Here is a 22,701-nt window from a genome sequence, read left to right as displayed (position 1 = left end):
ATGGTATACTAAGTTCCTCTCTCATTCTCTCACAAATGGTGAGAACGCGTACGACAGACATTCCAGACCCGGGAGGAGTTGCTCCCCCCGTTGCTAGAGGCCGAGGTAGAGACCTGGGGAGGCCACCGGCCCGAGGTAGGGGACGAGGATATCCCAGAGCTACCCCAATTGCACCACCAACGGATCCAGTAGAGGATCCCATCATTGAGGAGCAAGGCGAGGTGCCCGCAACAGAGCCAACCCCGATAGATTTCATGTCAGCATCGGGCTTTCAGAAGGCCATGGGTCGTATGTTGCGGTTCGTGGACACTATGACTCAGGCTGGTTTATTTCCAGCGGATCCCGCCACCTCTCAGGCGGGTGGGGGAGCACGACCCCTACCGATCAGGCTCCTGGGCATGCAGCCACTGTGTATCATACCCCGGGCACTCTCCCCGTGGGCGGAGCCCAACCAGTCACAACAGCTGTACCTGAGCCTAGACTAGCTGCGGTCGGCGAGCCACAGAAGTTTTTTGACAGATGGACTAGGCTTCACCCTCCGGTCTTTGGGGGTGAGCGACACGAGGATCTTCAGGACTTTATTGATAGGTGCAAGGACAAACTGCACAACATGGGGATATTGAAGTCTCACGGGGTTGATTGCACTACCTTTCAGTTGGAGGGCCGAGCACGTAGGTGGTGGCAGTCTTATCTTCTTGGTAGACCAACAGATTCTCCTCCCATGACTTGGTGCCAGTTCATATGCCTATTCTTGGACAGGTATATTCCACCCTCTCAGAGGGAAGAGTTGCGATTCTAGTTTGAGCAGCTCCAGCAGGGTCAGATGTCCGTGACCGATTATGAGGCGAGGTTCTTTGAGCTGTCTCTCCATGCACTCATGATACTCCCCACTGAGGCGGAGCGGGTGCGGAGGTTTGTTGTGGGGTTGCACTCACATATTCAGGCTAGTATGGCTCGAGAGGTAGAGATGGGGACTTCCTACCAGCTAGTAGTGGAGATTTCTCGGAGGATCGAGGGCTTTCGCCAGATGGGTAGGGAGCATATGCAGTAGGACAAGAGGGTCCGTTACTTCTGGGAGTTCAGAGGTGCCCTATACTGGGGGCAAAGGTCAGTTCAGGAGGGGTCAGCTCAGTAGGCCCCCATCTCCAACACTGCCACCTCCACGGGGTGCTCCAACGCGACCCTATTTCAGTGCTCTACCGGAGAGTTCTTACCGACCTCCATCTATTCAGGGTCCTTCTAGTGGGTACTCCGGTCATCAGGGTTCTTCTAGTACTTACTTCAGTGCCATGCCAGAGAGTTCATATCGCCCACCAGCTATTCAGGGTTCTTCCGGTGGGTATTCAGGCCATCAGGGTCAGACTTCAGGGCAGCAGATCACGCGCCGAGAGGTTGTTTTGAGTGCGGGAATCTTAGTCATGTGCGGAGGTTTTGCCCTAGGATTCGGGGCAAGGCAGTGCAGCAGGGCCAGCAGCCCATGATTATAGCTCTAGTAGTCGCACCAGCCGTCCGGCCGCCCAGAGGTGGAGGGCAGGTGGGTAGAGGTCATCCCAGAGGTGGAGGTCAGGCAGGCGGAGGCCAGCCGGGGGCGCTCCAGCCAAATTTTATGCTTTTCCAGCCAGACCAGATGCAGTGGCCTCAGATGCCGTGATCACATGTATTATCTCTGTATGTGGTAGGGATGCTTCAGTATTATTTGATCCAGGATCTACTTATTCATATGTATCATCCATGTTTGCTCATTTTTTGGATATTCCTCGTGAGTCCTTGGGTACTCCTATTTATGTGTCCACCCCTGTGGGTGATTCTGTTGTTGTGGATTGGATCTATCGGTCCTGTGTGGTTACATTTTGTGGATATGAGACTAGGGCGGATCTTTTGTTACTTAATATGACTGATTTTGAGGTCATCCTGGGCATGGACTGGCTATCCCCATATCATGCCATCCTTGATTGGCATGCCAAGACTGTTACTTTAGCGATGCCAGAGTTGCCGAGATTGGAGTGGAAGGGTTCATCTGTCAGTACATTTAGTCGAGTTATATCTTTTATGAAGGCTCGACACATGGTCGAAAAGGGTTTCTTGGCATATCTAGCCTATGTTCGGGATACTACTACAGAGACTCCGACGATTGATTCAGTGCCAATAGTTCGGGAGTTCGCCGATGTGTTTCCTTCGAACCTTCCAGGCATGCCACCAGATCATGATATTAATTTCTGTATTGAGTTGGCTCCAGGCACTCAGCCTATATCTATCCCACCGTACCATATGGCTCCGAAAGAATTGAAGGAGTTGAAGGAATAACTTGAGGAGTTATTAGCAAAGGGGTTCGTCAGGCCGAGTGTATCATCTTGGGGTGCACCAGTATTATTTGTGAAGAAGAAAGATGGGACTATGCGGATGTGCATTGATTACCGCCAGTTGAATAAAGTCACCATTAAGAACAAGTACCCATTGCCGTGTATTGATGATTTGTTTGACCAGTTACAGGGTGCTAGGGTGTTTTCTAAGATTGACTTGAGATCGGGGTACCATCAGTTGAAAATTCGGGTCTCATATGTTCAGAAGACTACCTTCCATACTAGATATGGCCATTATGAGTTTCTAGTGATGTCCTTCGGCTTGACCAGTGCCCCAGCGGCATTTATAGATTTGATGAACATGGTGTTCATGCCTTATATTGATTCCTTTGTCATTGTCTTCATTGATGACATCTTGATTTACTCACGTAGCATGGAGGAGCACGAGCAGCATTTGAGAGTAGTGCTTCAGATCTTGCGGGAACAGAAGCTATATGCTAAGTTCTCCAAGTATGAGTTTTGGTTAGATTCCGTGGCATTCTTGGGGCATGTGGTATAAGGCGAGGGTATCAAGGTGGATCCCAAGAAGATCGAGGCAGTTCAAAGTTGGCTTTGTCCCACTTCAACGAATGAGATTAGGAGTTTCTTGGGATTAGCAGGTTATTATCGCCGGTTTGTAGAGGGCTTTTCATCTATTGCAGCACCTTTGACTAGATTGACCCAGAAGGGTGCTCTATTCCGTTGGTCCAAGGATTGTGAGGCGAGCTTTCAGAAGCTCAAGACAGCTTTGACTACATCGTCGGTTCTAGTGTTACCTTCCGGTTCGGGGATGTATATAGTTTATTACGATGCCTCACGCGTTGGTTTGGGTTGTGTACTGATGCAGGAGGGGCGAGTTATTGCATATGCTTTGCGTCAGCTGAAGATTCACGAGAGGAATTACCCTGTGCATGACCTAGAGTTAGCCGCGATTGTTCATGCTCTTAAGATCTGGAGGCATTACCTTTATGGGGTGTCCTGTGAGGTTTACACTGATCATCGCAGCTTGCAGCATTTGTTCAAGTAAAGGGATCTTAATTTGAGGCAGCACAAATGGCTTGAGTTACTGAAGGATTATGACATCACTATTCTTTATCATCCGGGCAAGGCGAATGTGGTCGCGGATGCCTTGAGCAGAAAGGCAGAGAGTATGGGTAGCTTGGCATTTATTTCTGCAGAGGAGAGACAACTAGCCTTGGACATTCAGTCCTTGGCTAACAGACTTGTGAGGTTGGATATTTCAGAGCCCAGCCGAGTTCTTGCATATGTTGTTGCCCAGTCTTCACTATTGGAGCAGATCAAGGCTCGACAGTGTGATGATCCGCACTTGGCAGTTCTCAGAGAGATAGTACTACAGGGTGGTGCCAAGGAGGTTTCTATTGGCGAGGATGGTGTCCTGCGACTCCAAGGTTGTCTATGTGTTCCTAATGTCGATGGCTTGAGGGAGAGGATCCTAGAGGAGGTACACAGTTCTTGATATTCCATTCATCCAGGTGATACGAAGATGTATTGGGACCTGAGACAGCATTATTGGTGGCGGCGGATGAAGAAAGACATAGTTGAGTATGTAGCTAGGTGTCTAAATTGCCAGCAGGTTAAGTATGAGCACCAGAGGCCAGGTGGCTTACTCCAGCAGATGACTATAGCAGAGTGGAAATGGTAACGCATTACTATGGACTTCGTAGTTGGGTTGTAGCGGACCTTGCGGAAGTTTGATGCAGTTTGGGTCATTATTGACAGGTTGACCAAGTTAGCACACTTCATTCCAGTTGCAACTACTTATACTTTAGAGAGGTTTGCCCAGATTTATATTCGGAAAATAATTCGGTTGCACGGTGTGTCTGTTTCCATCATATCAGACAGAGGCCCTCACTTCACTTTGTATTTCTGGAGAGCCGTACAGAGTGAGTTGGGGACCCGTATAGAGCTCAGCACTGCATTTCATCCACAGACTGACGGGCAGTTAGAGAGGACCGTCCATATCTTGGAGGACATGCTCGGAGCATGTGTGATTAACTTCGGGGGACAGTAGGATCAGTTCTTGCCTTTGGCCGAATTTGCCTACAACAATAGTTATCATTCCAGCATCGAGATGGCTCCATTTGAGGCTTTATATGGTCGGCGATGTCGTTCTCCTATCGGGTGGCTTGATCCCGGCGAGGCTAAGTTATATGGCACTGATTTGGTGAAGGATGCCTTGGAAAAGGTAAAGTTAATTCAGAAGCGACTTCGCACAGCACAGTCCAGATAGAAGAGTTACGCAGATCAGAAGGTGCGTGATGTATCATTTATGGTAGGCGAGAAGGTTCTCTTGAAAGTCTCGCCGATGAAGGGCATTGTGAGATTCGGGAAGAAGAGCAAGTTGAGCCCAAAGTTTATAGGCCCATTTGAGGTATTGAGGCGAGTTGGGGAGGTTGCTTATGAGCTTGCTTTACCTCCCAGTCTATCAGGGGTTCACCCAGTTTTTCACGTGTCTATGCTTCGGAGGTATCACGATGACTTGTCACATGTCTTGTACTTCAGCACTATTCAGCTAGATGAGAGCTTGGGTTATGAGGAGAAGCCAGTTGCCATTGTTGCTAGACAGGATCGCCAGTTGAGATCCAAGAGGATTTCCACAGTAAAGGTCCAGTGGAGGGGCTAACCAATCGAGGAGGCGACTAGGGAGTCCGAGGAGGACATGCGGAGCAGATATCCACACTTATTCAGCACTTCATGTATGATTCTAAACCCGTTCGAGGACGAACACTAGTTTAAGAGGTGGAGAATGTAACGACCCGATCAGTCGTTTTGCTTTCTAGAACCCCGTTACCCTAAATAATACTTCTCGTACATGCTTTTATTGTTTAATGACTTATGGGGATAGTTAGTTCGAGATTTGGAAGGGTTCAGATTGAAATCGGAACGCATGGTTCCTTAAGGTTGGCTTAAAAGGTCAAGTTTGACTTCGGTCAACATTTTGAGTAAACGACCTCGGAATCGGGATTTAACGGTTCCAATAGGTTTATGTGATGATTTCGGACTTGGGTGTATGTTCGGATCGGGTTTTGGATGACCCGGGAGCCTTTTGGCGCCTAATAGTGAAAGTTGGTTCTTTGAAGGCTTTAAAAGTTCTTTAAATTTGGTTTGGAGCGGGTTTTGGTGATATCGAGGTCCAAACGGAATTCCGAGAATAGTTCCTTAATGTTATTTAAGACTTGCACGTAAAATTTGGTATTATTCCGAGTAGTTTAAGTACGTTTCAGCGCAAGAACTTGAAGTTCTCAAGTTTAATTCAATTGGTTTTGGGGTGCGATTCTTAGTTTTAATGTTGTTTCGGGCGTTCCGAGAGTTCGAGCGAGTCCGTTTTATGATTCCAATCTCGTTGGTACGATCAGACGGGGCCCCGGGGGCCCCAAGTATCAATCAGACGAGGCTCGTACCAAGATGAGAATTTGGAGCAACAACTTAAGCATCAGGCCTGTCATAATCGCACTTGCGCTTGGCCAGCCGCAGGTGCAAGACAAGCCTCGCAGAAGCGGCCAAGGAAGGGCAGCCCAGATTTCGCAGGTGCGGCCCATCCTCCGCAGAAGCTAAAACCCGTCCGTAGAAGCGGCGCTAGCCGGCCCAGGGGAATTCCGTAGAAGCAGACTTTTGTCCCCAGAAGCGAGGGCGCAGGTGCGGCCCTATGACCGCAGGTGCAGAAATCGTTAGAGGCAGTGAACTTCATTTAATACGGGACTTAGTCATTTTTCTCCCATTCTTCACACATTTGGGCGATTTTAGAGCTTCAAAAGTGAGACTTCATCCTAGCTATTGAGGGTAAGTAACTCCTACCTTAATATGAGTTTAATACATAGATTATGGGTAGATTTCAACATGAAAATTGTTAGAAATCATGGACTTAGATGAAAAACCTAGGGTTTAATAAAAAAAAATGAGATTTTACCACGAAAATGATTATGAAACTTAGTGAAAACCATATATTTATGTTCCTAAGGTTATGGGTAACAACTTTCTTCAAACATTTTCGGAATCCGGATATGTGAACCTGGGGGTGAATTTTAGGAATCTTGTAATTTGGTTTGGGTAATCACTCTAATAGTGGAGATATGAACTTTAGAGCATAGATTGATTGATTTATGTAATGTTTGACTAGTTTCGAGTAGTTTGGCATCAAATTTGAAGGTTTGAGCGCATTCTTGAATTGAGAAGTAGGCTTTGAGACGATGTAAGTCTTCTTTCTAACCTTGTAAGAGGGAATTAACCCCATAGGTAAATTATAACTAAAATGTGCTCCTACGTGTGGGGGCTACGTATGTATGAGGTGACGAGAGTCCGTACGTAGCTACTAATTATGCTATTGTCCGGGTAGTCTAGGACCTATACCATACTATACTTGAAATGTTTGCACTCCCATTTATTGATTTAATTGCTTAAGGCATATTGAAAGTTGATAAAAGAATTGAAAAAGGTTAAATTTACCTACTTAAAGCTGCGAATGGAACACTTGACTATAAATGAGAATTTGCGTGTTATTTGAAATATTTTATATTTATGGAGCGGGCCGAACGCCTCGGTAGCAGATAGATGCATCCATGGTTCATGTCGTTCGACCCTCGGTAGTGCACAATTTAAATATTATGTTGGATCGGGTTGTACGACCTCGGCATAATATGCGCATGAAAACCTTTGGAAATATTCATGATTTACATTGCTTAAAATGCCTTGAATTACAAGTTGTTAAATAATGAAACTAAGCTTTGGATTTAATACTTACGAAAGAAGAATTTACTATTTCCTAATATTGAGCTTTCAGTATTGTTCATGAAATCCATGCTTAGTATATATTTGATAAAGCATTGTTGGCCCATAGTAAGTGTCAAAGTCGACCCCTCGTCACTACTTCTTCGAGGTTAGACTGGATACTTACTGGGTACATGTTGTTTATGTACTCACGCTACACTTATGCACTTGATTGTGTAGGATCTGAGGCAGGTACATATGATTACCAGACCGGTGCACATATTTGATCCCTGCTACAAGACTACACGGTGAGCTGCCCTTCCGAGCCGTTCTGTAGAAGCCGGAGTCTTTTCTTTGTTTATTTGTTCTGTCTATCCCTTTTCAGACAGTAGATTAGAATTCTTTTGTATATTCTACTAGTAGCCCATATACTTGTGATAACAGGTCTTGGCACACACTAGTAGACTTATGATTTTGGGTTGTATTTCTACGTTTATGAGTACATTTAGTTATTTTTATTTTGTTCACTTTAAATTCCGTTATTTGTTAAATTCTCTAAATTTTAAAGAAAACTAGCTGTTTGACTTATTAAAAAAAATGGAAATCACTAGATTGTTCATTGTCGGCTTGCCTAGCAATGGTGCTGGGCGCCATCACGGCCTAAATCATAATTGGGTTGTGACAATTAATTTGTATATTCATGCGATGTTCAATCATTTTGAGTTCATGCACTATGATATAATGGCATCTATAGGCATTTAAATGATTGTTGTTGTTGTTGTTGTTATTGTTGTTGTTGTTGTTGTGTGTGTGTGTGTGTGTGTATAATATAATAATATTTTTTTTATTTAAATAATTTTTTTTTGTGTGTGCGTATATATAGATTAATTAAATTTACTATTTTTCATATAAATAATTTACTAAATTATTATGTGTCATTATTAACGTGCAACGCACGTTGATAGTAACTAGTACTATATTAAAAGCACGAAGGCTCTTATCGAAATGTTGTTCGTCTTTTTTTATCCCTCGTAAGTAAATTTTACGTTGGATAAAATTGTAATTACAAACAATAATAAACAAAATTAGAAAGAAAAATAAAAAAGTGCCGTTTTATTGCCTTTTGTTTTTGTTGAGTGCAACTTTTCTTTATTACTAAAGTTTAAGATTCTGCAACTAATGAGGATTCATTATAGGTTTAGAATTTGTTGGCAATTAGTAGATTGTATTGCCGTGTCTTTTGTTTAGGTTTAGTTATTTTCTATGTTTAGATTTAGGATTCAGTAATTTTTTTAGGGGGGAAAGACCATAAAACTCTTTTTAGGGTTATTGACGTTGTCGAAGAAGTCAACGTGGCACATTCTTTTCATAAACTCTTGAGCCTGTCAAGGTGTGCGAAGGTAAACATACTTGTAATTTAAGTTAAACTTTTAAACCTTTAGTCTGTTCTTGGAGTTATGTAATACTCCAATAGACTTTCATCTTGATAGACAATGTTTCATATAAATTGTCAATTCAAAATTGATTATTCAAAAAATAGGTTAGGCATTTTAACTCATATCAATTAAAGCTCTTATTAATTTAAGATTACTTTTGCCTATATTTTATAAGTAAAATTACTAATAGTTATGCCTACTCAAGTTGTTCATATATATTATGTAAGATAAAATAAATTCGATCAACCCAATTCAAGTACAATTAGTACAAAAAAAGGTGAACGATATAGAAAAATTGCTTTTTCCTTTCGTTATTAGAACTATTTTAGAAAATATTTACGAGTTACGTTCTATCATCAACTATTTTTATTTTACCTCTACATAAAATACAAATAATGTTTATATGAAATATTTTCCCTTCTAAAGTACAGACGATGCACATAAAAAATGTGCAAATACAAGATAGTAACCTATACTAGTCTGCTTTACCACCATTAACAATGGAGTTATTGAAATAAAAATCTTTTTATGTCCTCCGATCATATTAGGTACTCTCTACTGATTCTAATTAATTGAATCTGCACATCACCGATTGTGTTCTATTAAATTTTACTACATATCATCAGAAACATGTATTACATGACTCGATATCACGAATCCTCTTGTCGAACTGTCGTTCGTCTTTTTTCCTTTTAAAATTAGATTTTACATTAGACATAGTAATTTAATTATTTTTCTAATATTTATGACTTTAAAATCTATTAAACTTTTATTATTAAATCTTTTCTTATTTGAAATACATAAAAATCTTAATATTTAGAATTTTAAAATTGATTGTTATTTGACCTTATATAAATCTTTTTCATATTTTAACTATGTAACAACTTTTCATGTTAACATTTTCTAATATTTAGTACTTTGATATCTAACTTTTTTATAAATATAGATTTATTAACTTTGAAACTTAGAAATAATTAAATTGTATCCAACATTAAGAAGAAAAAATCTTAGAATCTGTGATGACCCAAAATGTCATCTTTAAATTTAATAAGTAATTCTATGTTTTAAGACCTCGAAAAATACCATTTATTATTTCTCGACTTGCGTGCGCAGTCTGTATAATTTTCCGAAAAGTTTTTATGTGAAAAATTGATTAAAATATGAAATAGTGCTTTAAAACTCAACTGAGTTGACTTTGGTCAATATTTTGAGCAAACAGACCCGGATCAGTGTTTTGACAATTTCGATAGGTCCGTATCATGATTTGAGACTTGGGCGTATGCCCGGAATTAAATTCCGAGGTCCCTAGCCCGAGATATGAAATTTTGATGAAAAATTAAAAGCTTGTAAGCTTAATGATTTTTAAGAAATAACTGATATTGGATTTATCAACCCCGGGTTCGTATTTTGGTTTCGGAGTCCGGTATAGGTCTACTATAATATTTATAATTTGTCTGCCGAATTTGGTGAGAATCAGAGTTGATTTGACGTGATACGGATGTCCGGTTGTGAAAATATAAGTTTTTAAAGTTTTTTCGAAAACTTCCTTTGATTTAATGTTCGATTCGTAGTTTTAGGTGTTATTTTAGCGATTTGATCGCGCGATCAAGTTCGTATGATATTTTAGGACTATGGTGCATGTTTGGTTTGGAGCCCCGAGGGCTCGGGTGAGTTTCGGATAGGCTACGGGATGATTTTGAACTTAGAAAATCTGGTTTTTGAACTTCTGTTGTCATCTGGTGCATTGTGCTTCGCGATCGCGAAGAGAAAATTTTAAGTCGTGAGTTTTACTCTTTGCGTTCGCGAAGATAGGCACGCGAATGCGAAAGGCTAGCTCCCAGTGCACTGCGAACGCGAGCTCAAAGCTGCGATCGCGAAGAAGGAATGTGGCAGAAGCTGAAGCACCGAAATTGTGCTACGCGATCGCATAAACCTGTACGTGATCATGTAAGGCTGAGAAATTGTTCTCTGCGATCGCATGAACTTATACGCGATCGCGTAGTGTTAAACAAACCTGGGCAAATTTTGTTCTACGCGATCGCGAACGAATTTACGCGATCGCGATGAATAAAAATATGAAAAACAGAACTTAAGTTCTGGAAATGGGGTTTCGACCCATTTTCAACCATTTCTAATTTTTGTGCTCGGGTAAGGCGATTCTTGAGCGATTTTTACCGAAAAATATTGGAGTAAGTATTCCTTATCCTATATTGATTATATTTCATGATTTCATACTCATTGAATCCGTGAATTTATGGAAGAAAAATCAGATTTTTAAAAAATCTTCCAAAAATAAAAATTTAAGATTTGAAGGTCCATTTGACATCAGAACTTGATAAATTTTGTATGGTTGGACTCGTATCGGAACGGGTGTTCGGATTTTATAAGTTTTTCCGAGATTTGACATGTGGGTCCTACTGTCAAATATTTTAATGAATTTCAAATTTTTATCCGAAAAATTAGTAAATTCAAATGTAATTAATTCCTATGATTCGTATTGAGTATATTGAATTATTTATGAATAGATTTGAACCTTTTGGTGACAAATTTAAAAGAAAAAGCTGTGGTCGAGTAATTGATTGGAATTTGCAAAGCGAGGTAAGTGTCGTGGTTAACCTTGACTTGAGGGAATAGAACTCTTAAACTATTTGTTATGTGAAATGCATGTGAACGACGTATAGGCGAGGTGACGAGTGTCTATACGTTGTCAAATTAATTGTTTGCATAACTACTTGAAAAATCATAAATCGTTTTAAATCATGAATTAATTATAATAATAATTGTTTCTCTCCTATTCTTTATCAAATATTAATTCTTGAATTCCTGTATTAATTGTTACTTGCTATTTGAATTATGTGTCTTAATTTTTATTTGATATTTAGCATATTATATATCAAACTGTCTATTTTCTCCTTGATTTTTATAATAATTTGCTATTTATCATTGTTTGTTTCATAATTAAATCATAATAATTGTATGCTTGTTCGTCTTATAATTTTATATTAATTATTATATTTATTGGGGAAATTTCTTCTATAAGAATTGGTAAATGGATATATTGGAGGATTGGGTTACACGCCACAACATAATTGATTGAAATGGATATATTGGAGGATCGGGTTGCACGCTGCAACAGACTTATTAAAAGTCAATATTTGGGGGATGAGATTGCACGCCGTAATTGACTTATTTAAAAGTTAATATACATACTTGATTAAAAATAATTACATGAGAGGATTGAAAATGAATATATTGTGAGAGCGGGTTGCACGCTGCAACAGAATTGAATGTGAATATATTGTGAGAGCGGGTTGCACGCTGCAACAGAATTAATGAAAATGATAATTGGTTATGACTGCTGAATTGGCTTCAATTATTATAAATGAGTTACCTGATTTATTTCTATTATTGTTGTTGTTACTAATATTACGTACAGGTAATGTAAGTGACCCGCCTTAGCCTCGTCACTACTTCGTCGAGGTTAGGCTCAGCACTTACCAGTATATGGGGTCGGTTGTACTGATACTACACTTTGCACTTCTTGTACAGATTTTGGAGTTGGTCCCAACGGCGTACCATAGGCTTGCTCGGATTTCAGCTACTCAGAGGAGACTTGAGGTATAACTGCACGACGTCCGTAGTTCTGAAGTTCCCGTCTACTTTACTTTAGCTGTGTGTTTATTTTCAAACAACTTTATTTTATTCAGGCCCTTATTTGTATTATTCTAGAAGCTCGTGCACTTGTGACACCAAATTCTGGGATGGTATTTAGACACCGTTGTTTTATGGATTATTCATTATATTTCAGACTTTACTTCCGCAATCGTTCTTTGTTATTAATAAATATAAAAGTTGGTTAAAAATTGGTTAATATTATTCTAACGTTGGCTTGCCTAGCAAGTAAAATATTAGGCGCCATCACGGTCCGAAGGTTGGAATTTTGGGTCATGACAGTTGGTATCAGAGCACTTGGTTACATAGGTCTCACGAGTCACGAGCAAGCTTAGTAGAGTTTGAAGGATCGGTACGGAGACATCTGTACTTATCTCTCAGAGGCTATAAAGTTTAGGAATAATATCACTTCTTTTTTATTCTGTCGTGCGAATTTATTCTATCATCGATGATTGAATCATTCTACTCTTATTCTCTCGCAGATGGTGAGAACACGTAATACCTCTACCGATGGACAGAGACCAGAGCCCCCGGTGGCAACTATGGCCAGGGGTAGAGGTCGAGGCCGAGGTCGTGCTAGAGGCCGAGGCAGAGGCAGAGGTAGAGCTTAGTCCAGAGCTCAAGCAACTGCACCTGTTATAGAACCTCAGGTGGAACTACAGGAAGAAATTCCAGTTCAGAATGTACCAGTTGGACTAGTTCAGGTCCCGGAAGGATTCATAGCCACTCCAGTACTTCAGGATGCTCTAGTCCGTTTGGTAAGTCTTATGGAGGGTGTGGCCCAGAATGGTACATTTCCAGTAGCAGATGGCTCCCCAGAATCAGGCTCCAGCAGCCCCGCTAGTTGGGGTAGTTCAGCCAGTTGTTGCGGCACAGACCGGTGATAGGCCCGCCATGTCTTTTGAGGCCTTATTGAGACTGGATAAGTTTACTAAGATCTTTCTAGTTCACTTCAGTGGTACACCTTCTAAGGACCCACAAGATTATCTTGAACGCTGCCACGAGGTGCTGCGGAACATTGGTATAGTTGAGACCAATGGGGTTATTTTTGTTGTATTTCAGATGATGGGTTCCGCCAAGAGGTGGTGGAGAGATTATACATTGACCCGACCAGTCGGATCGCCTGCACTTACCTTGGAGCAGTTCTCTCAGTTATTTCTGGAGAAGTTCCTCCCTATCACAGTGAGAGAGGAATTCCGCAAGCAATTTGAGCATCTACAACAGGGCAGTATGACTGTTACTCAGTATGAGTCTTGTTTTGTGGATTTGGCCCGTCATTCTCTCCTTTTACTACCTACGGAGGGAGAGAGGGTGAGGAGGTTTATTGAGGGACTCACTCAACCTATCAGACTTCAGATGGCCAAGGAGACCGGAAGTGAGATTTCTTTTTAGGCGGATGCTAATGTCGCAAGAAGGATCGAAATGGTTATTGTACATGAGAGAGGGTAGAGGTCTGATAAGAGGCCTCGTCAGTTCGGTGGTTTCGGTGGTGCCTTGTCTGGAGGTAGGGGTAATTTTGGTAGGGGTAATCCTCCCAGACCATTTCATTCAGCACTTCATGCATCTCCCGGTGCTTCAGGGAGTCACGGTCCTATTATGCCTTACTATGGACAGCCAACATTTAGTGCACATTTAGCTCCTATCAGTGCACCGCCACTCTAGAGTTACTACAACGGTTATCTGGCCCATTTGGGTCAGCTTCAGCAGCCACGACATCAGGATGGGTGTTATGAGTGTGGGAACATTGGTCACATCAGGAGGTATTGCCCTAGATTGGTGAGTAACAGATCTCAGCAAGATTCTCGTGCCATCATACCGGCACCGGTTGCTTCACCACCTGCTCAGCCAGCTAGAGGTAGGGGTCAAGCAGCTAGAAGTGGAGGTTAGGCCATTAGAGGTGGAGGTCAGGCCATTAGAGGTGAAGGCCAACCAGTTAGAGGTCGTCCCAGGGACGCAGTTCATAATGGTGGGGCCCAGCCCCGATTTTATGCTTTTCTAGCTAGGCCTGAGGCCGAGTCATCTGATGCTGTGATCACATGTATTATTCCAGTTTGCCATAGAGATGCTTCAGTTCTATTTGATCCAGGATCTACTTATTCCTATGTGTCCTCCTATTTTGCTTCATATTTAGTTGTGCCTTGTGATTCTCTGAGTGCTTCTGTGTATGTATCTTCACCGGTGGGAGATTCTGTTGTAGTAGATCATATCTATCATTCGTGTGTGGTTACTATTGGTAATCCTGAGACTAGTGAGGATCTTTTACTTCTTGAAATGGTAGATTTTGATGTCATCTTGGGTATGGATTGGTTGTCCCCTTATCATGTTATATTAGATTGTCATGCCAAGACAGTGACCCTAGCTATGTCGGGGTTACCTCGGTTAGAGTGGAAAGGAACTCCTGATCATTCTGCCAGCAGGGTTATTTCTTATATGAAAGCTCGGCGTATGGTAGAGAAAGGGTGTCTAGCCTATTTGGCTTATATTCGCGATCCCAGTGCGTATGTTCCTTCTATGGACTCAATACCAGTTGTTCGTGAATTTCCAGAAGTATTTCCTACAGATTTGCCGGGGATGCCACCCGACAGAGATATTGACTTCTGTATTGATTTGGCTCCGGGTACTCAGCCCATTTCTATTCTACCATATCGTATGACCCCGCCAGAGTTGAAAAAACTGAAAGAGCAGTTACAAGACTTGCTTGATTAGGGATTCATTAGACCCAGTGTCTCGCCCTAGGGTGCACCAGTATTATTTGTAAAGAAGAAAGATGGCTCTATGCGGATGTGTATAGATTATCGGCAGTTGAACAAGGACACTATCAAAAACAAATATCCGCTACCAAGAATTGATGACTTATTTGATCAACTTCAGGGTGCAAAAGTATTTTCAAAGATCGATTTGAGGTCTGGTTACCATCAGTTGAAGATTAGGGCATCTGATGTCCCTAAAACAGCTTTTCGGACTCGGTATGAGCATTACGAATTCCTAGTGATGTCATTTGGGTTGACAAATACCCCGACATCATTTATGGATTTGATGAATCGGGTGTTCAAGCCTTATTTGGATTCTTTTGTGGTTGTATTCATTGATGATATCTTGATTTACTCCAGTAGTTGAGAGGAGCATGAGCAACATCTTCGAAGTGTGCTTCATACTTTGAAGAATAATTAGTTATATGCCAAGTTTTCAAAATATGAGTTTAGGTTAGACTCAGTTGCCTTTTTGGGGCATGTTGTATCGGCAGAAGGCATAAAGGTGGATCCTAAGAAGATTGAGGCTGTTCAAAATTGGCCTAGACCTACTTCAGTTACAGAGATCCGGAGTTTCTTGGGTTTAGCAGGTTATTATCGTCGGTTCGTGGAAGGGTTTCATCTATAGCAAACCCATTGACCAGACTGACCCGAAAAAGTGTCCCATTCAGATGGTCAGACCAGTGTGCGTTGAGTTTTTAGAAACTCAAGACTGCTTTGACTATGGCGCCAGTGTTGGTATTACCCACAGGTTCAAGATCGTATATAGTATATTGTGATGCATCTCACATTGGGCTTGGTGCAGTATTAATGCAAGATAGCAGGGTGATTGCATATGCGTCGCGGCAGTTGAAAGTTCACGAGAAGAATTATCTAGTTCATGACTTAGAACTGGCAGCCATTGTTCATGCGCTGAAGATTTGGAGGCATTACCTCTACGGTGTCTCGTGTGAGGTATTTACTGATCATCGTAGCCTTCAGTATCTGTTCAAACAAAAAGATCTTAATTTGAGGCAGAGAAGATGGTTGGAGTTGTTGAAAGACTATGATATCACCATTTTGTATCACCCCGAAAAGGCCAATGTGGTGGCCGATGCTTTGAGTAGAAAGGCTGTGAGTATGGGCAGTCTTGCGTATATTCCGGTTGGTGAGAGGCCATTAGCTGCAGATGTTCAGACTTTGGCTAATCAGTTCGTGAGGTTAGATGTTTCAGAACCCAGTCGGGTTCTAGCTTGTATAGTCGCTCGGTCTTCTTTATATGAGCGCATCAGAGAGAGGCAGTATGATGATCCTCATTTATTTGTCCGTAAGGACACGGTGCAGCACGGTGATGCCAAACAGGTTGTTGTGGGGGAAGATGGAGTTCTGCAAATACAGTGTCGTATTTGTGTGCCTAATGTGGATGGGCTTCGTGAATTAATTCTTGAAGAGGCACACAGTTCCAAGTATTCTATTCATCCAGGTACCGCCAAAATGTATCAAGATTTGCGGCAACATTATTGGTGGAGGAGAATGAAAAAGGATATAGTTGCATATGTAGCTCGGTGTCTGAATTGTCAGCAAGTTAAGTATGAGCATCAGAGACCTGGTGGTTTGCTTCAGAAGTTAGAAATTCCTGAATGGAAATGGGAGCGTATCACTATGGATTTTGTTGTTGGACTCCCATGGACTCAGAGAAAATTTGACGCAGTTTGGGTCATTGTGGACAGGTTAACCAAATCAGCACATTTCATTTCAATGGAAGTTACCTATTCTTCAGAAAGGTTAGCTGAAATTTACATTCGTGAGATTGTCCGCCTTCACGGGGTGCCCATGTCTATTATTTCAGATTGAGGTACGCAGTTTACCTCACATTTCTGGAGGGCTGTACAGCGTGAATTAGGCACGCGGGTGGAATTCAGTACAACATTTCATCCACAGACAGACGGACAGTCAGAGCGCACTATTCAGATATTGGAAGATATGCTTCGCGCTTGTGTTATAGACTTTGGAGGTTCTTGGGATCATTTCTTGTCACTTGCGGAGTTTGCTTATAATAATAGCTATCGGTCGAGCATTCAGATGGCTCTATATGAGGCATTATATGGAAGGCGATGTCATTCGCCAGTTGGCTGGTTTGAATCGGGAGAGGCTCGGTTATTGGGTACCGATTTGGTACAAGATGCCTTGGATAAGGTTAAGATTATTCAAGATCGACTTCGCACAGATCAGTCTAGGCAAAAGAGTTATACCGACCATAAAGTTCGTGATATTGCATTCATGGTTGGAGAAAGAATATTGCTCCGAGTTTCACCTATGAGTAATGAGGTTCGGAAAGAAGGGCAAGTTGAGCCCTAGGTATATCGAACCCTTTGAAATTCTTGAAAGGGTGGGTGAAGTAACCTACATGCTTGCATTACCATCTAGTTTATCAGCAGTTTATCCGGTGTTCCATGTGTCTATGCTCCGAAAATATCATGGTGATTCGTCCCATGTGTTAGATTTCAGCTCAGTCCAATTGGACAAAGATTTGACATACGAGAAAGAGCCGGTGGCTATTCTAGCATGGCAGGTCTGACAGTTGAGGTCTAAGAGTTATCCTTCAGTTTGGGTGCAATGGAGAGGTCAGCCGGTAGAGGCATCTACCTGGGAGTCCGAGTCGGACATGCGGAGTAAATATCCATACTTATTCACCAGCTCAGGTACTTTTTCTAACTCCGTTCAAGGACGAACGTTTGTTTTAGAGGTGGAGAATGTGATGACCCAAAATGTTATTTTTAAATTTAATAAGTAATTCTCTATTCTAAGACCTCTAAAAGCACCATTTATCATTCCTCGACGTGCGTGCGCAGTCAGTACAATTTTTCGAAAAGTTTTTATGTGAAAAATAGATTAAAATGTGAAATAGAGCTTTAAAACTCAACTGAGTTGACTTTGGTCAATATTTTGAGCAAACGGATCTAGATCAGTGTTTTGACAATTCCGGTAGGTCCATATCATGATTTGGGACTTAGGCGTATGCCCGAAATCGAATTCCGAGATCCCTAGCCCGAGAAATGGAATTTTGATGAAAAATTAAAAGCTTGAAAGCTTAATATTTTTTAAGAAATTACAGATGTTGGATTTATTGACCCCGGGTCCGTATTTTGGTTCCAAAGCCCGGTATAGGTCCACTATAATATTTATGACTTGTCTGCTAAATTTGGTGAGAATCGGAGTTGATTTGACGTGATTCGGACGTCCGGTTGTGAAAATATAAGTTTTAAAATTTTCTTGAAAACTTCCTTTGATTTGATGTCCGATTCGTAGTTCTAGGTGTTATTTTGGCGATTTGATCGCGCGAGCAAGTTCCTATGATGTTTTAGGACTTGAGTGCATGTTGGGTTTGAAGCCCCGAGGGCTCGCGTGAGTTTCAGATAGGCTAGGGAATGATTTTGAACTTAGAAAATCTGGGTTTTGAGCTTCTGCTGTCATCTGGTGTATTGTGCTTCGCGATCGCGAAGAGAAAAATTTAAGCTGTGAGTTTTACTCTTCGCGTTCGCAAATATAGGCACGCGAATGCGAAAGGCTAGCTCCCAGTGCGCTGCGAACGCGAGCTCAAAGCTGCGATTGCGAAGAAGGAATGAGGTAGAAGCTGAAGCACCGAAATTGTACTACGCGATTGCATAAACTTGTACGCGATCGCGAACAAATTTCCGCGATCACGATGAATAAAAATCTGAAAAACAGAACTTAAGTTCTGGAAATGGGGTTTCGACCCATATTCAACCATTTCTAATTTTTGAGCTCGGGTAAGGCGATTCTTGGGCGATTTTCATGGAAAAATATTGGGGTAAGTGTTCCTTATCCTATATTGATTATATTTCATGATTTCATACTCATTTATATCATGAATCCGTAAATTTGTGGAAGAAAAATTAGATTTTTATAAAATCTTTCAAAAACGAAAATTTAAGATTTGAAGGTCCATTTGACATCGGAATTTGATAAATTTTGTATGGTTGGACTCGTATCGGAACGGATGTTCGGATTTCATAACTTTTTCCGAGATTTGAGACGTGGATCCCACTGTCGAATATTTTAATGAATTTTGATTTTTTATCCGAAAAATTAGTAAATTCATATGGAATTAATTCCTATGATTCGTATTGAGTATATTGAATTGCTTATGAGTAGATTTGAAAATTTTGAAGACAAATTTAAAAGGAAAACTTGTGGTCGAGTAATTGATTGGAATTTGCAAAGCGAGGTAAGTGTCGTGGTTAACCTTGACTTGAGGGAATAGAACCCTTAAACTATTTGTTATGTGAAATGCATGTGAACGACGTATAGGCGAGGCGACGAATGTCTATACGTCATCAAATTAATTGTTTGCATAATTACTTGAAAAATCATAAATCGTTTTAAATCATGAATTTATTATAATAATAATTATTTTTCTCATATTCTTTGTCAGATATTAATTCTTGAATTCGTGCATTAATTGTTACTTGCTATTTGAATTATGTGTCTTAATTGTTATTTGACATTTAGTATATTAAATATTAATCTGCATATTTTCTCCATGATTTCCATAATAATTTACTATTTGTCATTGTTTGTTTCATAGTTAAATCATAATTATTGTATGCTTGTTGTCTTATAATTTTATATTAATTATTGCATTTATTGGGGAAATTTCTTCTATAATAATTGGTAAATGGATATATTGGAGGATCGGGTTGCACGCCGCAACATAATTGATTGAAATGGATATATTGGAGGATCGGGTTGCACGCCGCAACAGACTTATTAAAAAGTTCATATTGGAGGATTGAGTTGCACGCCGCAACCGACTTATTAAAAGTGAATATTTGGGGGATCAGATTGCATGGCGCAATAGACTTATTTAAAAGTCAATATACATACTTGATTAAAAATAATTATATGAGAGGATTGAAAATGAATATATTGTGAGAGCGGGTTGCACGCTGCAACAGAATTGAATGTGAATATATTGTGAGAGCGGGTTGCACGTTGCAACATAATTGATGAAAATGATAATTGGTTATGACTGCTGAATTGGCTTCAATTATTATAAATGAGTTACCTGATTTATTTCTATTATTGTTGTTATTACTAATATTGCGTACAGGTAATGTAAGTGACCCGCCTTAGCCTCGTCACTACTTCGTCGAGGTTAGGCTCAGCACTTACCAGTACATGGGGTCGGTTGTACTAATACTACACTCTGCACTTCTTGTGCAGATTTTGAGAGTTGGTCCCAACGGCGTACCATAGACTTGCTCGGATTTCAGCTACTCAGAGGAAACTTGAGGTATAACTGCACGACGTCCGCAGTTCTGAAGTCCCCGTCTACTTTACTTTAGCTGTGTGTTTATTTTCAGACAACTTTATTTTATTCAGGCCCTTATTTGTATTATTCTAGAAGCTCGTGCACTTGTGACACCAAATTCTGGAATGGTATTTAGACACCGTTGTTTTTATGAATTATTCATTATATTTCAGACTTTACTTCCGCAATCGTTCTTTGTTATTAATAAATTTAAAAATTATTTAAAAATTGGTTAATATTATTCTAACATTGGTTTGCTTAGCAAGTGAAATGTTAGGCGCCATCACAGTCCGAAGGTGAGAATTTCGGGTCGTGACAGAATCCTAGGTATATATAGAAAAGGTAAGAAATATATATATTCCTAAAATTTAGACGTAATAGAAAGGAAGTCAACTAATAATAGAATTCTAGATTCTAATGCATAAAAGACACTCTTCAATTGGAATTCTCTTGCTCACTACGATATTATTCACAATATATTCTTCAAACTCCTTACAATTAGTGTTCCTTCCACAATAACAAAAATTGATGACCTGAAAGGGGATATTACGTTTCACATATATTACCCTTTTAAATAACTCTCGCGGTAAATTGAGATGGGAAGAACAAGACAATTTTGGTTTCTGAGAATTTGAGCATAGCCAACAAATGAAGAAGCTAGGTATTTTGACAAATATTTTGTGAATTCTTATGAGGTATATACGTTCCTCTAATATTTTTGTTTGTTTCGTTGTTTATGCTATTGAGTCTCTTCCATTGCTTATTGTATGCATATACATCATGATACATAATATATATGGTACTCTTCTAGGAGCTGAGTAAATTTTTAATCCTTATCAAATACATAAAATTTAAGAAATACCTGATTTAATGATATCCGAATTTCAATAATAATGTTTACTTTACCAATACTTGAAATGCTTATGTGGTACTCATTTGGAATGGATATATATATTTTCGGAACTTCAGTCTAATATAAAAAATAATTTTCTTTTTATGAAATACATTTTTTGTTCTTTCATAATTTTGTATGAAATGCCAACGATTGACGGTTTCAACTGTAATTTTCTGTTTCTTTCAGAGTGTTTTAGAACAAAATATTTTTAGTGATATAACTTTTTGTGTAAAAACTAATGCAAATATCTAAGTGATACGAAACACTTGCCATTTATACGTGGGAAAAAAGTAAAAAAAAAAAAAACTAGGTTATGATGGATAGAAAACCATATATACATGTATTTTGTGAAGGTAAAATATAAATAAAACATAATGGAAAAATTGGTAAAAACTTTTTTCATAAGAAAACAAACAAGCAAAAGTATTTTAATAGAAAATTTATGTAATTTTCTTAAAAAGTTTTATTCATTGGGACGGTGTACACGCGCAACGTGCGTACCCAAAGACTAGTTAAAATAAAAACAAAAAGGAAAAAAATTAAAAGGTAACCTTGTAATTACACATTGTAATTACCACCAATTCTCACCTCCCCTTAAAAATTAGAGTGTAATTACACCTCTCCAATTACACCCAATTCCATGGTGATCAAGTAATTACTTGATCGGGCAAACATGCCAGATTGTGTAATTATACCCAATTACAACCAAATCCAATTTCTAGGTGGCTTTCCTAACATACTCTTGTTAGAGGGATTGATACCTTATGTAAAAATGTGTACTACTACTAGTAAATTACTAGACATAATCACGTTGAGAGGGCAAAAATGTCACGACCCAAAACCTAACCCGTCGTGATGACGCCTATCGTGGTACTAGGCAAGCCGACCTTTCCAAAATACTTTCTAAATTTAACAGAAAAGAATTAAGACATTTAAAATAATCGAAGTTTCTCATAAATACGGGGGTAAAACCCAAATAATACATAAGTGCTGAAAAATAGCCTGACATCAGGGTGTCAATAAGTCATGAGCAACTAGACTCTCAATCTAAAAAACAGTGTCTACAATAGTCTGCGTCTAGATATCAATACAGAGAAAGAAAGATAATGAGGAGGGAGCACAAGGTCTGCGAACGCCGGCAGCTACCTCGTAAATCTCCGGAAGATCAACTGCGCACGAACTCAATGACCTCCACGTCCAGTCACAACTGAATCTGCACACAAGGTGCAGGGAGTAACATGAGTACTTCCAACTTAGTAAGTAACAAAATTAAATAAGGAACTGAGAAGCTGTGACAAGCTACACAATTTCAGTTCATTTTAGTAATTTCGGCAAGAAAAGTAGGCATGCTTTCAATTCGGTGTTTTAAATCAAAACATTTCGAGTTCAGGTACAACAATATAAGCCCTCCAGAAAGTTTCACAACAACAACAATTAGCAACGAAGTGCAACAACAAAATAAGAGCAAGTACAGTCTCACAGGGCTACTATCACTCATCTATCTCAACAGCTCAATCACTCGGCTCACAATCAAAGGTACCTGCGGTCACTGGGGGTGTACAGACTCCGG

The sequence above is a fragment of the Nicotiana tabacum genome, chromosome 19 (genome assembly GCF_000715075.1).
Source record: "Nicotiana tabacum cultivar K326 chromosome 19, ASM71507v2, whole genome shotgun sequence".
In the NCBI taxonomy this organism is placed as follows: Eukaryota; Viridiplantae; Streptophyta; class Magnoliopsida; order Solanales; family Solanaceae; genus Nicotiana; species Nicotiana tabacum.
This window is presented reverse-complemented; position numbering follows the sequence as displayed.